Genomic DNA, 14,528 nt, shown 5'->3' on the forward strand with positions numbered 1-14,528 from the left:
TTTGGATTTTTTCACAAATTATATAATAATCTTACAAAAAAAAAAAAGAGTCTCTGCCTGATTTCAGAGAAAAAGCTGTTTTGGGCCTGGTGAGAACTTGGAAGGGAGACCACCTGGGAATTCCAGGTGCTGTAAACTTTTGGATTTTTTCACAAACTATATAATCAAATTACAAAAAAAAAAAAAAAGTCTCTGCCTAATAATCTTTCAAAAAAAAAAAGTCTATGCCCGATCTCAGAATCTAAGCAGGTCTGGGCCTGGTTAATACTTGGATGTTAGACTGCCATAAGCTTGCACGTAGAGAGCGCTTTTAAGAGCTAAGATTGGCTAGGCTACATCATTATCGGAAAACTCTGCCCAGAACAGATAGCCTAAACAACAGCACAGGACAGAAAATAATAATATAAATATAATATAGGCTAAATAAAAAAAACATGAAATAGGCCTACAATAAATAGCTATATATTTTTATACTTAAATAATTAACAAATTACGACGACAAAAATAAAACACTGAATCAGTTTGAAGCGTTGAAAAAATGGCAAGAAAAAGTTTCCCCATCAGACAAAGTTTTTTCGTATAGATGTTTCTGAAAACTTAAGGCTTTTTTCTTCATAAAACGAGTTGGACATCATCACACAAATGTCTGCGTATGGACCAGTTAAATCAGAAGACTAAAATTCGCCTGCAGAGAATAAGGATGTCACAACATTTTTGAACTGATTTTTTAGTTTTTGATTTGCGTAGAATGCAAATTTTGTAGAACAAAGTGTGCTTCAACAAATAAAATAATTTCTTTAAAAATCGTTTTTTCTTAGGGTTTCAAGGACTTTAAATACTCTAAAGGACTCGTTTTCTAAACAAAATAAATAAAGGACAAAATACTTGTTTTTAACCTGGGTTACACACCTCCCAGCAGTTTATGCACGCACCGAGCAGAAATGACATAAGCCCATATATCTTTACAGACAGCCAAGTATAAAACACAAATGCAGTTAGAATCCACAAACATTCATCAACAATTCACCTGCTTAGTAGGGCTATATGAAGTTTGCACAGAACTAAATAATGATCTGAGATATCATCACTTGGCTGAATAATTTCAACACTATCAACATCAATTCCATGTGACAGTATTAAGTCTAGAGTATGATTTCGACAATGAGTAGGTCCTGAAACGTGTTGTCTAACACCAATAGAGTTCAGAATGTCTATAAATGCTGATCCCAATGCATCGTTTTCATTATCAACATGGATATTAAAATCACCAACTATTAAAACTTTATCTGCAGCCAGAACTAACTCGGATGTAAAATCACCAAACTCTTTAATAAAGTCTGTATGGTGCCCTGGTGGCCTGTATACAGTAGCCAGTACAAACATAACAGGGGATTTATCATTAACATTTGTTTCTTTGGATAATGTTATATGAAGTACCATTACTTCCAACGAGTTATACTTGAAGCCTGCCCTCTGAGAAATCCTGAAAACGTTGTTATAAATTGAAGCAACACCTCCACCTTTGCCTTTTAGACGTGGCTCATGTTTATAACAGTAATCTTGGGGGGTGGACTCATTTAAAATAATGTAATCATCAGGTTTTAGCCAGGTTTCTGTCAAACAGAGTACATCTATATTATGATCAGTGATCATATTATTTACAAAAAGTGTTTTCGTAGAAAGGGATCTGATATTCAATAAGCCAAGCTTTATCATTTGTTTATCCATATTGCATCTGTTTTTTATTTGTTGAACCTCAATTAAATTCTTAATCTTAACTTGTTAATCTTAAAGTATGAGTTACTAAAGGGTTTGGAGGAGATGGACTGAGATGATGGATCTTATGTATGTTTTTATATGTTTTATGCTGTTAAGAATAGTGACTTTTAATGCTAGAGGGCTGTCAGACATAGGACAATTTGAAAAAGTGAAAGTAATGTGTAAAGGAGAAGTCATGATTTTATTACAAGAAACTACCTGGAGGGAAGAGTACATGACTGAAATAAGGAAAAGGTGGAGCGGAGAGATTTTATATAACAATGGTGATGGGAGGCTGGGAAGAGGAGTTGCAGTTTTAATAAAAGAAAACAGTGGTGTATCATGTAAAACAATATATAATGACGTAGATGGGAAATGTATTGCGGTTGAAATGGAGTATGAGGAGAAAAAAGTTATTGTAGTTAATATTCATGCACCGACAGTAGAGAATGAAAAAAATGAATATTTTAATGTATTAAGATACTTTTTAAAGAAACATAAAGAAGTTATTATGATGGGTGATTTTAATACTGTTTTCAGTAAATTAGAAATGGGAGAGGGAATGGTTTTTAAAAATGATAAAGGAAGAAAAGAACTGCAATTATTAATGGAGGAAAATAATATAATTGATGTATGGAGAGAAAGAAATGAAAAAAAGAAAGAATATTCAAGGAGGCAATTAGTGGGTAATTTTATGTGTAAGACAAGGATTGATTTTATTTTATGTACAAGGAACATTGAGGGATTTATAGGTAATTTTAAATATGAAGAATCAAGCTTAAGTGACTGTTGTAAATTAACCTTCCTAATCATCAGGAAGAAGGAGGCGGGAACCGGCGGACAATCAAAATGAAACTTTAATAATCAAAATAAACACAAAACAGCGCATCAGCCCCTCGCGGACGACTGATGCGCACAAATAAAAAGCAAAACATAAAATAAAGCCCAGGCCTGGTCCTCTCTCGTCCTTCACTGTCGTTGCTCCAGTTTTATACCCTTCCATCTCCTCCATGGGACTCGAGACCGGCGAGTGTCGCAGGTGTCGTTCATCTCCAATCACTCCACCGGCCTCGCTTTGTTTCCACGTCTCCCGGCCCCACCCCACTCGTCACAGTGACCATAAACCAATTTTTATGCAAGTAAACTGGAGTTCAGTGAAAAAAGGGCCGGGGGTATGGGTTTTAAATGCAGAGGTTTTGAAGAATGAGGACTATGTGTTAAGTATTAAAGAAATTATTGAAAAAGAAAAGGAGAATGGAATGTACAGCGAAGATAAAAGGATATGGTGGGAAAATGTTAAATATTTAGTTAAAAAATTCACAATAAAGTACAGTAAATTAATACAGATAAGTAAGAGGAAGAAGGAAAGAGAAATAAGAGAATATTTGGAAAAGGAATTAAATGAGAATGGGACAGATATACAAAAAATAAAAGAATTGGAGGGAATTTTGAAAGAAATGGAAGAGGAAAAATATGAAGGCGCAAGACTAAGAAGTAAAGCTAAATATACTGTGGAGGGAGAAAAATGTACAAAATTTTTCTTTGATCTAGAAAAAATAAGAGGGAAAGCTGGAATGATTAAAGAAATAAGAGGAAAAAATGGTGTGGTGGAAACGAATGAGGAAATATTAAAAGAAATAAAAGCATACTATGAGAACCTGTTTAGTACTGAGGGGGTGGTGGAAGAAGAGAAATTGGAGTTACTTAAGCGAATAAAAACAACAGTAGGAGAAGTAGACAAAAAAGAGTGTGATGAAGAGATAAGAGAAGAGATAAAAAGAGCAATAAGTGAATTAAACAAAAAGAAAAGTCCAGGTGTAGATGGTCTGGGGAGTGAATTTTATATAGTTTTTAAAGATTCTTTAACTAGCATTTTAAAAGAAGTATATGTAGAGGTGTTTAAGAAAGGAGAATTAAATCAAAGAATCGGAATGGGTTTAATGAAATTGATATACAAGAGAAAAGGAGAGAAGACAGATTTAAAAAACTACAGACCGATTACAATGCTGAATACCGATTTAAAGATTTTATCTAAAATTTTAGCCAACAGATTGAAAGAAGTCATGCCGAGTATAATTAAAACTAACCAAGTGTACGGAGTGAAAGGGAGAGACATAGCAGATACAACTATTAGTATAAAAGATATGATAAGATACATACATGAAAGTAATAAAGATTGGTCAGTTTAGATTTCGAGAAATCTTTTGACTGGGCGGAGCATGGTTTTTTATTTGTTTTAAAAAGTTTTGGTTTTGGAGAGAATTTTATGAAATGGATTAGGATTTTATACAAAGGCGCAATAACAAAAATTAAATGTAATGGGGGTTTTAACACAGTGTTTTAAAATTACAAGATCAATAAGACAAGGATGTCCGTTGTCAGCTCTTTTATATTCTTTAGTTGCGGAACCTTTGGGATTGGCTGTAAAACATGAAGAGGGGATAAAAGGGATAGGCATCGAGGGAGGGGAAAGTAAAATTTTTCAGTACGCGGATGACACAACGTTATTTTTAAAAGATCTGAAGAGTGTGGAAAATGCAATGCAAATTGTACGAAAGTATTGTAGGGGATCAGGAGCTAAAGTAAATGAGGACAAAACGCTGTATATGAGATTTGGAGGGGCACCGGTTTTAACAGAACATTTTACTTTTAAGGAAACTAAAGAAATGAAGATTTTAGGTGTTTAAATGGGGAGGGATGAAAAGAAAGCAGAAGAAACTATGTGGGAAGAAGCTTTAGGAGGGATTGAAAGAAGATTGAATTTTTGGAGAATGAGAGCATTAACTTTGAAAGGGAAGGTTTTAGTTCTTAATGTTTTAATGGTTTCTAAATTGTGGTATATTTTATATGTGTCATCAATGCTTTTGTGGGTAGAAAAAAGGCTGAAAAAATGTTTTTTAGACTTTTTATGGGAAGGGAAGCCACCAAGAATAGCACACAACACTTTAATAGGAGCAGTGAAGAAGGGAGGACTGGGGTTAATGGATGTGGAACAAAGAAAGAACAGCTTGAGAGTGAAAATAATAAAAAAGTACTTGGATGAAGAAAACAAAGTAGCATGGAAGAACAATGGGGCATTTTTTAAGTAAGTGTAGTAATTTTAATTTGGGGGACAACATTTTATGGATGAAAGTCAAAAAATGGATGATGGATGGGCTGCCAGATTTTTATAAAGAACTGATGGGGGCATGAGGCAAATTTTTAACTAATGTGCATTTTAAGCCACAAGGCGGAGAGAACATTTTAAATCAGCCTTTATTCTTAAACAACTGCATTTTAAGTCAAGGGAAGGAGGTTTTATTTAAGAAGTGGTGGGATGTGGGAATCACGAAAGTCAGAGATGTTTTATATGAATTCAAAGAGTGGTTTTTACCAGTGCAATACATTGTGGATGTGATGGAGGAGGCAAAGGTGGATTATAGCAGACAAGAGAAAACAAATAAGTATGACGTAATTAAGAATGCTATACCTCAAGAGTGGATAAAGAGAATTGACAACATGGAAGAAGAGAAACATGGGAAAGATGTGTATGTGAGGCTGGGGGAAAAACTGTGTGCTTTTAATGAATGTACTGTGAAAATGTTTTATTGTGTTTTTAGAGTTACTGTTTTTAAGAAACCTGTTGTAAACGAATACTGGATACAGATGTTCAATGATGTAAAAGAAGAGAATATATGGGGGAACATGAATGGTAAATTTGTACAGACGAAACTGGAGAATATGGATTATTTTATCAGGAACAAAGGCTATGCCTGGTCTTGTCTGATCTCGGAAGCTAAGCAGGTTTGGGCCTGGTTAGTTCTTGGATGGGAGACCGCCGGGGAATACCAGGTGCTGTAAACTTTTGGATTTTTTCACAAATTATATAATAATCTTACAAAAAAAAGAGTCTCTGCCAGATTTCAGAGGCAAAGCAGGTTTGGGCCTGGTTAATTCTTGGATGTTAGACCGCCTGGCAAAGCCAGTTGATTTAAGCTTTTGCATTTTCTTCCCTTATAAAATGCTCTACCGATTAGAGTGGCTGATCTTTAAATATCCTTCTCTTTGCAGCAGCCCTCATATAACATTATCCAGAGAAACAAATGTTAATGATAAATCCCCTGTTATGTTTGTATTGGCTACTATATACGGGCCACCAGGGCACCATACAGACTTTATTAAAGAGTTAGTTCTGGCTGCAGATAAAGTTTTAATAGTTGGTGATTTTAATATCCATGTTGATAATGAAAATGATGCATTGGGATCAGCATTTATAGACATTCTGAACTCAATTGGGGTTAGAAAACACGTTTCAGGACCTACTCATTGTCGAAATCATACTCTAGATTTAATACTGTCACATGGAATTGATGTGATGATATCTCAGATCATTATTTAGTTTTGTGCAAACTTCATATAGCCAAAATTGTAAATTCTACTTCTTGTTACAAGTATGGAAGAACCATCACTTCTACCACAAAAGACTGCTTTTTAAGTTATCTTCCTGATGTATCTGAATTCCTTAGCGTATCCAAAACCTCAGAACAACTTGATGATGTAACAGAAACTATGGACTCTCTCTTTTCTAACACTTTAAATACAGTTGCTCCTTTACGCTTAAGGAAAGTTAAGGAAAACAGTTTAACAACATGGTATAATGAGCATACTCGCACCCTAAAGAGTCCGCAGCCCGAAAAATGGAGCGCAGCTGGAGGAAAACAAAACTAGAGGTATTTCGTATTTCTTGGCGGGAAAGTAACCTATCCTACAGAAAAGCATTAGAAACTGCTAGATCCGATTACTTTTCTTCTCTTTTAGAAGAAAACAAACATAACCCCAGGTATTTATTCAATACAGTGGCTAAATTAACGAAAAATAAAGCCTCAACAAATGTTGACATTTCCCAACACCACAGCAGCAATGACTTTATAAACTACTACTACTTAAAAAATAGATACTATTAGCGATAAAATTGCAACCATTCAGCCGTCAGCTACAGTATCGCATCAGACAGTGCACTATAGACCCCCTGAGGAACAGTTCCACTCATTCTCTACTATAGGAGAGGAAGAACTGTATAAACATGTTAAATCATCTAAACCAACAACATGTATGTTAGACCCTATACCATCTAAGCTGAGGGGGTGCTTCCAGAAGTCATAGATCCTCTTCTGACTATAATTAATTCCTCATTGTCATTAGGATATGTCCCCAAAACCTTCAAACTGGCTCTTATTAAGTCTATCATCAAAAAACCACAACTTGACCCCAAAGAACTAGTAAATTATAGACCTATCTCGGATCTCCCTTTTCTGTCCAAGATACTAGAAAAGGTGGTATCTTTACAATTATATTCCTTAGAGAAAAATGGTATCTGTGAGGATTTCCAGTCAGGATTTAGACAGCATCATAGTACTGAGACTGCTCTCATAAAGAGTTACAAATGATCTGTTCTTATCATCTGATCGTGGGTGTCTCTGTATTAGTTTTCTTGGATCTTAGTGCTGCGTTTGACACAATTGACCACAACATTCTTTTGCATAGACTTGAACACTTTGTTGGCATTAATGGAAGTGCATTAGCATGATTTAAATCGTACTTATATGACCGCCATCAGTTCATAGCAGTGAATGAAGATGTAAAATATCGCTCACAAGTGCAGTATGGAGTACCTCAAGGCTCAGTACTAGGGCCACTACTCTTCACGCTTTATATGTTACCCTTGGGAGATATCATCAGGAAACATGGTGTTAGCTTTCACTGTTGTGCTGATGATACTCAGCTCTATATTTCTTCGTGGGCCGGTCAAACACACCAATTTGAAAATCTAATGGAATGCATAGTCGATATAAAACACTGGATGACAAGTAATTTCTTACTGCTAAATTCTGAAAAAATTAATTTTATAATTAAAAGTTAATTATAGGACCTAATAACTCTGCTTGTAATAACCTAGCACACTGTCTAAGACTTAATGGTTGCTCTGTCAATTCTTCGTCATCAGTTAGGAACCTAGGTGTGATATTTGATCGCAATCTTTCCTTAGAAAGCCACGTTTCTAGCATTTGTAAAACTGCATTTTTCCATCTCAAAAATATATCTAAATTACGGCCTATGCTCTCAATGTCAAATGCAGAAATGTTAATCCATGCATTTATGACCTCAAGGTTAGATTATTGCAATGCTTTATTGGGTGGTTGTTCTGCACGCTTAGTAAACAAACTACAGCTAGTCCAAAATGCAGCAGCGAGAGTTCTTACTAGAACCAGGAAGTATGACCATATTAGCCCAGCCCTGTCAACACTGCACTGGCTCCCTATCAAACATCGTATAGATTTTAAAATATTGCTTATTACTTATAAAGACCTGAATGGTTTAGCACCTCAGTATTTGAATGAGCTCCTTTTACTTTATAATCCTCTAGGTCCGCTACATTCTCAAAACTCAGGCAATTTGATAATACCTAGAATATCAAAATCAACTGCGGATGGCAGATCCTTTTCCTATTTGGCGCCTAAACTCTGGAATAACCTACCTAATATTGTTCGGGAGGCAGACACACTCTTGCAGTTTAAATCTAGATTAAAGACCCATCTCTTTAACCTGGCTTACACATAACATACTAATATGCTTTTAATATCCAAATCCATTAAATTTTTAGGCTGCATTAATTAGGTAAACCGGAACAGAGAACACTTCCCATAACACCGTATGTAATTGCTACATCATTAAAAGAATGGCATCTACGCTAATATTTGTCTGTTTCTCTCTTGTTCCGAGGTCACCGTAACCACCAGATCCAGTCTGTATCCAGATCAGAGGGTCACTGCAGTCACCCGGATCCAGTACGTATCCAGACCAGATGGTGGATCGGCACCTAGAAAGGACCTCTACTGCTCTGAAAGACAGCAGAGACCATGACAACTAGAGCCCCAGATACAGATCCCCTGTAAAGACCTAGTCTCAGTGGAGCACCAGGACAAGACCACAGGAAACGGATGATTCTTCTGCTAAATCTGACTTTGCTGCAGCCTGGAATTGAACTACTGGTTTCGTCTGGTCAGAGGAGAACTGGCCCCCCAACTGAGCCTGGTTTCTCCCAAGGTTTTTTTTCTCCATTCTGTCACCGATGGAGTTTCGGTTCCTTGCCGCTGTCGCCTCTGGCTTGCTTAGTTGGGGTCACTTCATCTACAGCAATATCGTTGACTTTTTTGCAAATAATTGCACAGACACTATTTAACTGAACAGAGATGACATCACTGAATTCAATGATGAACTGCCTTTAACTATCATTTTGCATTATTGACACACTGTTTTCAAAATGAATGTTGTTCAGTTGCTTTGACGCAATGTATTTTGTTTAAAGCGCTATATAAATAAAGGTGACTTGACTTGATGGCCAAACCAACCTGGCTATGCCTGGTCTTGTCTGATCTCGGAATCTAAGCAGGTTTGGGCCTGGTTAGTTCTTGGATGGGAGACCGCATGGTAATACCAGGTGCTGTAAACTTTTGGAATTTATCACAAATTATATAATAATCAAAAAAAAAAAAAAAAAAAAAGTCTCTGCCCGATTTCAGAGGCAAAGCAGGTTTAGGCCTGGTTAATACTTGGATGTTAGTCCTCCTGGAAAAGCCAGTTGCTTTAAACTTTTGCATTTTCTTCCCTTCTTATAAATTGCTCTACTAAAAATGCTCAATCATTGTCTTTGGACTGCCATTCGAGAAATTGTTTTTATCAGCAAAGAAATATTGCTAAATTGAGGATGATTTTAACGGACTCTGATCTTGAGATTGTAATTCATGCTTTTATTTCTTCACGTTTAGATTATTGTAACTCTCTTTTTACTTTTCTTAACAAATCTGCTCTAAATCGTCTCCAAATGGTACAAAATGCTGCTGCAAGTTTTTTAACAAGATCTGGCAGACGGGCTCATATCAACCCTATTTTGTCCTCCCTACACTGGCTACCTATCAAAATTCGCATTGATTTTAAAATATTAGTTTTAACTTTTAGAGCTTTAAATGAACTCAACAGAAAAGGATATACATCCACTGTAAAGGATGGAGGAAGAAGAACGAAATTGCTTGATGGACACTGCAGAAAATGAAGTGGAGCATCAGAAAGAAAAGGACAATGATGGACAAATGGAAAGTGACATTCAAACATCACTAGAGACAATGCAAACAATGACGGAGGAACAGGACAACATGCAAGAAGTACAAAAGAACTTGGAAACAGAAGAGGATTTGGGAAAAGGAGACAACGAGGAATCTAATGAAATGGGAAAGGAAAGAATACAGAGAAGAAGATCCATAAAGGTAACCCCCAATATAGAAATGGTTAAAAATAGAAGGCAGAAGAAAAGAAAAAGAATTTGATGAAAATAGATTTGGGGTACTGATGAATAGGGAAGAAGAAAATGAAGGATGCATATAGAAAAGAACATTTTAATTATTAGCCTTTTAAGTATTATATCATTAAATGTTAGAAGTTTATTAAAAGAGGAAAAATTAGAAAAAGTGAAAGAACTGTGTAAAAAAATCAAATGTGATCTTATTGCAAGAAACAAATTGGAAAAATGAAAAATGGAAGATGTTAAAAGAAGATGGAAGGGGGAAATTTATTATAACAATGGTGATGGTGAAAAAGGGAAAAGGAGTTGCAGTTTTATTTAAAATAAATATATGTGATGATGTTAAAATGATATATTGTGATAAAGAAGGCAAATGTATAATTGTGAAAATGGTCTGTGGAGGATAAACTATAATTTTATATAATGTACATGCTCCAAATGCAGAGGATGAAAATAAAATATTTTTAAATAATTTAAATGATTTTATAGAAAAGTGGGAAAAGGTTGTATTAATGGGTGACTAACACTGCTTTGTTTTTAAAAGAGATAGTGGAAGGGATGAATTGCTTAAATTTATTGATAAAAATGATCTAATAGATATATGGAGAGAACGAAATGAAGGAATAAAAGATTTTTCAAGGCAACAGTTAGTAAAAGATAAAATGAAGCAGAGTAGAATAGATTTTATGTTGATTAAAAGAAATATGGCAAAAAATATTGACAAGATATATTACAAAATTACTTCACTTATTGATCATAGTATGTTAATAGTTAATTTTAATGAACATGGTGTAGAGAGGGGAAAGGGGATATGGTGTTTAAATAATGAACTTTTAAAAGATGAGTATTATAAATTTGCAGTGGAAGCAATAATAATGAATGAGAGAGGGAAAAGGATGTTCGAAGAAGATAAGAGGATGTGGTGGGATAATGTAAAATATGAAATAAAAAAGTAGGTATAGTAGATTGAAACAAAAGATTAAAAGGGGAGAAGAAGTAGCAGTTAGGAATATTTTGAAAGAGGAATTACAAAAAGAAAATGGAGATATAGAAAGTATTATAATTTACGAGGATAAATTAAAAGAAATAGAAGAAGACAAATGTAGAGGAGCTATGATAAGAAGTGGGGTAAGAATGTAATAGGAGAAAGGTGTACAAAATTCTTTTTTAATTTAGAGGAAAGTAGACAAAAGGCTGATACAATAAAGGAAGTATTGAAAAAGGATGGGAGAAGAGTAAAAGAGTCCAAAGAGATTTTGCAAAGTGTAAGGGAATTTTATGCAGATCTATTTAAAAGTGAAGGTATAAAAGAGGAGGAAAAGCAGTTTTTATTAAACAATGGGAAGAATCCTGGAGCAGATGGTTTGACTAGTGAATTTTATAAGTATGAGTTTTTAAGGATATTTTAATCCCCATTTTAAAAGACATTTATGAGGAAATGTATGATAGAGGGCAAGCAAGTCAATTGATGAGAATAGGATTGGTAAAGCTAATAAAAAAAAAAAAGATGTGATTCAGCTCATTTAAAGAACTATAAAAAAAATCCTAAAATTCTTGCAAAAATATTAACAAATCGGTTAAAGAATGTTCTACCTGGAATAATAACAACAAATCAATCCAATTCAATAATAGGGAGAGAAATAAGTTATACAGTTAGTAATATAAGAGAAAAAAATAAGTTATATGACAGAGAAAAATAAAGAAGGATACATAAAAGCGGACTCTCTCTTTTCTAGCACTTTAAATAAAGTTGCTACTTTACGCTTAAGGAAGGTTAAGGAAAACAGTTTGACACCATGGTATAATGAGCATACTCGCACCCTAAAGAGAGCAGCCCGAAAAATGGAGCGCAGCTGGAGGAAAACAAAACTAGAGGTATTTCGTATTGCTTGGCGGGAAAGTAACATATCCTACAGAAAAGCATTAAAAACTGCTAGATCCGATTACTTTTCTTCTCTTTTAGAAGAAAACAAACATAACCCCAGGTATTTATTCAATACAGTGGCTAAATTAACGAAAAATAAAGCCTCAACAAGTGTTGACATTTCCCAACACCACAGCAGTAATGACTTTATAAACTACTTTACTTCTAAAATCGATACTATTAGAGATAAAATTGCAACCATTCAGCCGTCAGCGACAGTATCACATCAGACAGTGCACTATAGACCCCCTGAGGAACAGTTCCACTCATTCTCTACCATAGGAGAGGAAGAATTGTATAAACTTGTTAAATCATCTAAACCAACAACATGTTAGACCCTATACCATCTAAGCTCCTAAAAGAGGTGCTTCCAGAAGTCATAGATCCTCTTCTGACTATTATTAATTCCTCATTATCATTAGGATATGTCCCCAAAACCTTCAAACTGGCTGTTATTAAGCCTGTCATCAAAAAACCACAACTTGACCCCAAAGAACTAGTTAATTATAGACCAATCTCGAATCTCCCTTTTCTGTCCAAGATACTAGAAAAGGTGGTATCCTCACAATTATATTCATTCTTAGAGAAAAATGGTATATGTGAGGATTTCCAGTCAGGATTTAGACCGTATCATAGTACTGAGACTGCTCTCCTTAGAGTTACAAATGATCTGCTCTTATCATCTGATCATGGGTGTATCTCTCTATTAGTTTTATTGGATCTTAGTGCTGCGTTTGACACAATTGACCACAACATTCTTTTGCATAGACTTGAACACTTTGTTGGCATCAGTGGAAGTGCATTAGCATGGTTTAAATCGTACTTATATGACCGCCATCAGTTCGTAGCAGTGAATGAAGATGTATCCTATCGATCACAAGTGCAGTATGGAGTACCTCAAGGCTCAGTACTAGGGCCGCTACTCTTCACACTTTATATGTTAGCCTTGGGAGATATCATCAGGAAACATGGTGTTAGCTTTCACTGTTATGCTGATGATACTCAGCTCTATATTTCTTCGCAGCCCGGTGAAACACACCAATTTGAAAATCTAATGGATTGCATAGTCGATAATAAAAACTGGATGACGAGTAATTTCTTACTGCTAAATTCTGAAAAAACAGAGGTGTTAATTATAGGACCTAAAAACTCTGCTTGTAATAACCTAGAACATGGTCTAAGACTTGATGGTTGCTCTGTCAATTCTTCGTCATCAGTTAGGAACCTAGGTGTGCTATTTGATCGCAATCTTTCCTTAGAAAGCCACGTTTCTAGCATTTGTAAAACTGCATTTTTCCATCTCAAAAATATATCTAAATTACGGCCTATGCTCTCAATGTCAAATGCAGAAATGTTAATCCATGCATTTATGACCTCAAGGTTAGATTATTGTAATGCTTAATAGGGTGGTTGTTCTGCACGCTTAGTAAACAAACTACAGCTAGTCCAAAATGCAGCAGCAAGAGTTCTTACTAGAACCAGGAAGTATGACCATATTAGCCCGGTCCTGTCAACACTGCACTGGCTCCCTATTAAGCATCGCATAGATTTTAAAATATTGCTTATTACTTATAAAGCCCTGAATGGTTTAGCACCTCAGTATTTGAATGAGCTCCTTTTACATTATAATCCTCTTCGTCCGCTACGTTCTCAAAACTCAGGCAATTTGATAATACCTAGAATATCAAAATCAACTGCAGGCGGCAGATCCTTTTCCTATTTGGCGCCTAAACTCTGGAATGACCTACCTAACATTGTTCGGGAGGCAGACACACTCTTGCAGTTTAAATCTAGATTAAAGACCCATCTCTTTAACCTGGCATACACATAACATACTAATATGCTTTTATTATCCAAATCCGTTAAAGGATTTTTAGGCTGCATTAATTAGGTAAACCGGAACCGGAAACACTTCCCATAACACCCTATGTACTTGCTACATCATTAGAAGAATGGCATCTACGCTAATATTTGTCTGTTTCTCTCTTGTTCCGAGGTCACATGGCCACCAGATACAGTCTGTATCCAGATCAGAGGGTCACTGCAGTCACCCGGATCCAGTACGTATCCAGACCAGACGCTGGATCAGCACTAGAAAGGACCTCTACATCCCTGAAAGACAGTGGAGACCAGGACAACTAGAGCCCCAGATACAGATCCCCTGTAAAGACCTTGTCTCAGAGGAGCATCAGGACAAGACCACAGGAAACAGATGATTCTTCTGCACAATCTGACTTTGCTGCAGCCTGGAATTGAACTACTGGTTTCGTCTGGTCAGAGGAGAACTGGCCCCCAAACTGAGCCTGGTTTCTCCCAAGGTTTTTTTCTCCATTCTGTCACCGATGGAGTTTCGGTGCCTTGCCGCTGTCGCCTCTGGCTTGCTTAGTTGGGGACACTTCATCTACAGCGATATCGTTGACTTGATTGCAAATAAATGCACAGACACTATTTAACTGAACAGAGATGACATAACTGAATCCAATGATGAACTGCCTTTAACTATCATGTTTG

At 35.7% G+C, this 14,528-nt stretch overlaps 1 pseudogene; it reads left to right on the forward strand.

The window, feature by feature from the left end:
* Window positions 1-9,128: 9,128 nt before the first annotated feature.
* Window positions 9,129-9,247, forward strand: LOC132132017 (5S ribosomal RNA; annotated as a pseudogene).
* Window positions 9,248-14,528: the final 5,281 nt, after the last annotated feature.

The sequence above is a fragment of the Carassius carassius genome, chromosome 48 (assembly GCF_963082965.1).
Source record: "Carassius carassius chromosome 48, fCarCar2.1, whole genome shotgun sequence".
NCBI classification, from domain to species: Eukaryota; Metazoa; Chordata; class Actinopteri; order Cypriniformes; family Cyprinidae; genus Carassius; species Carassius carassius.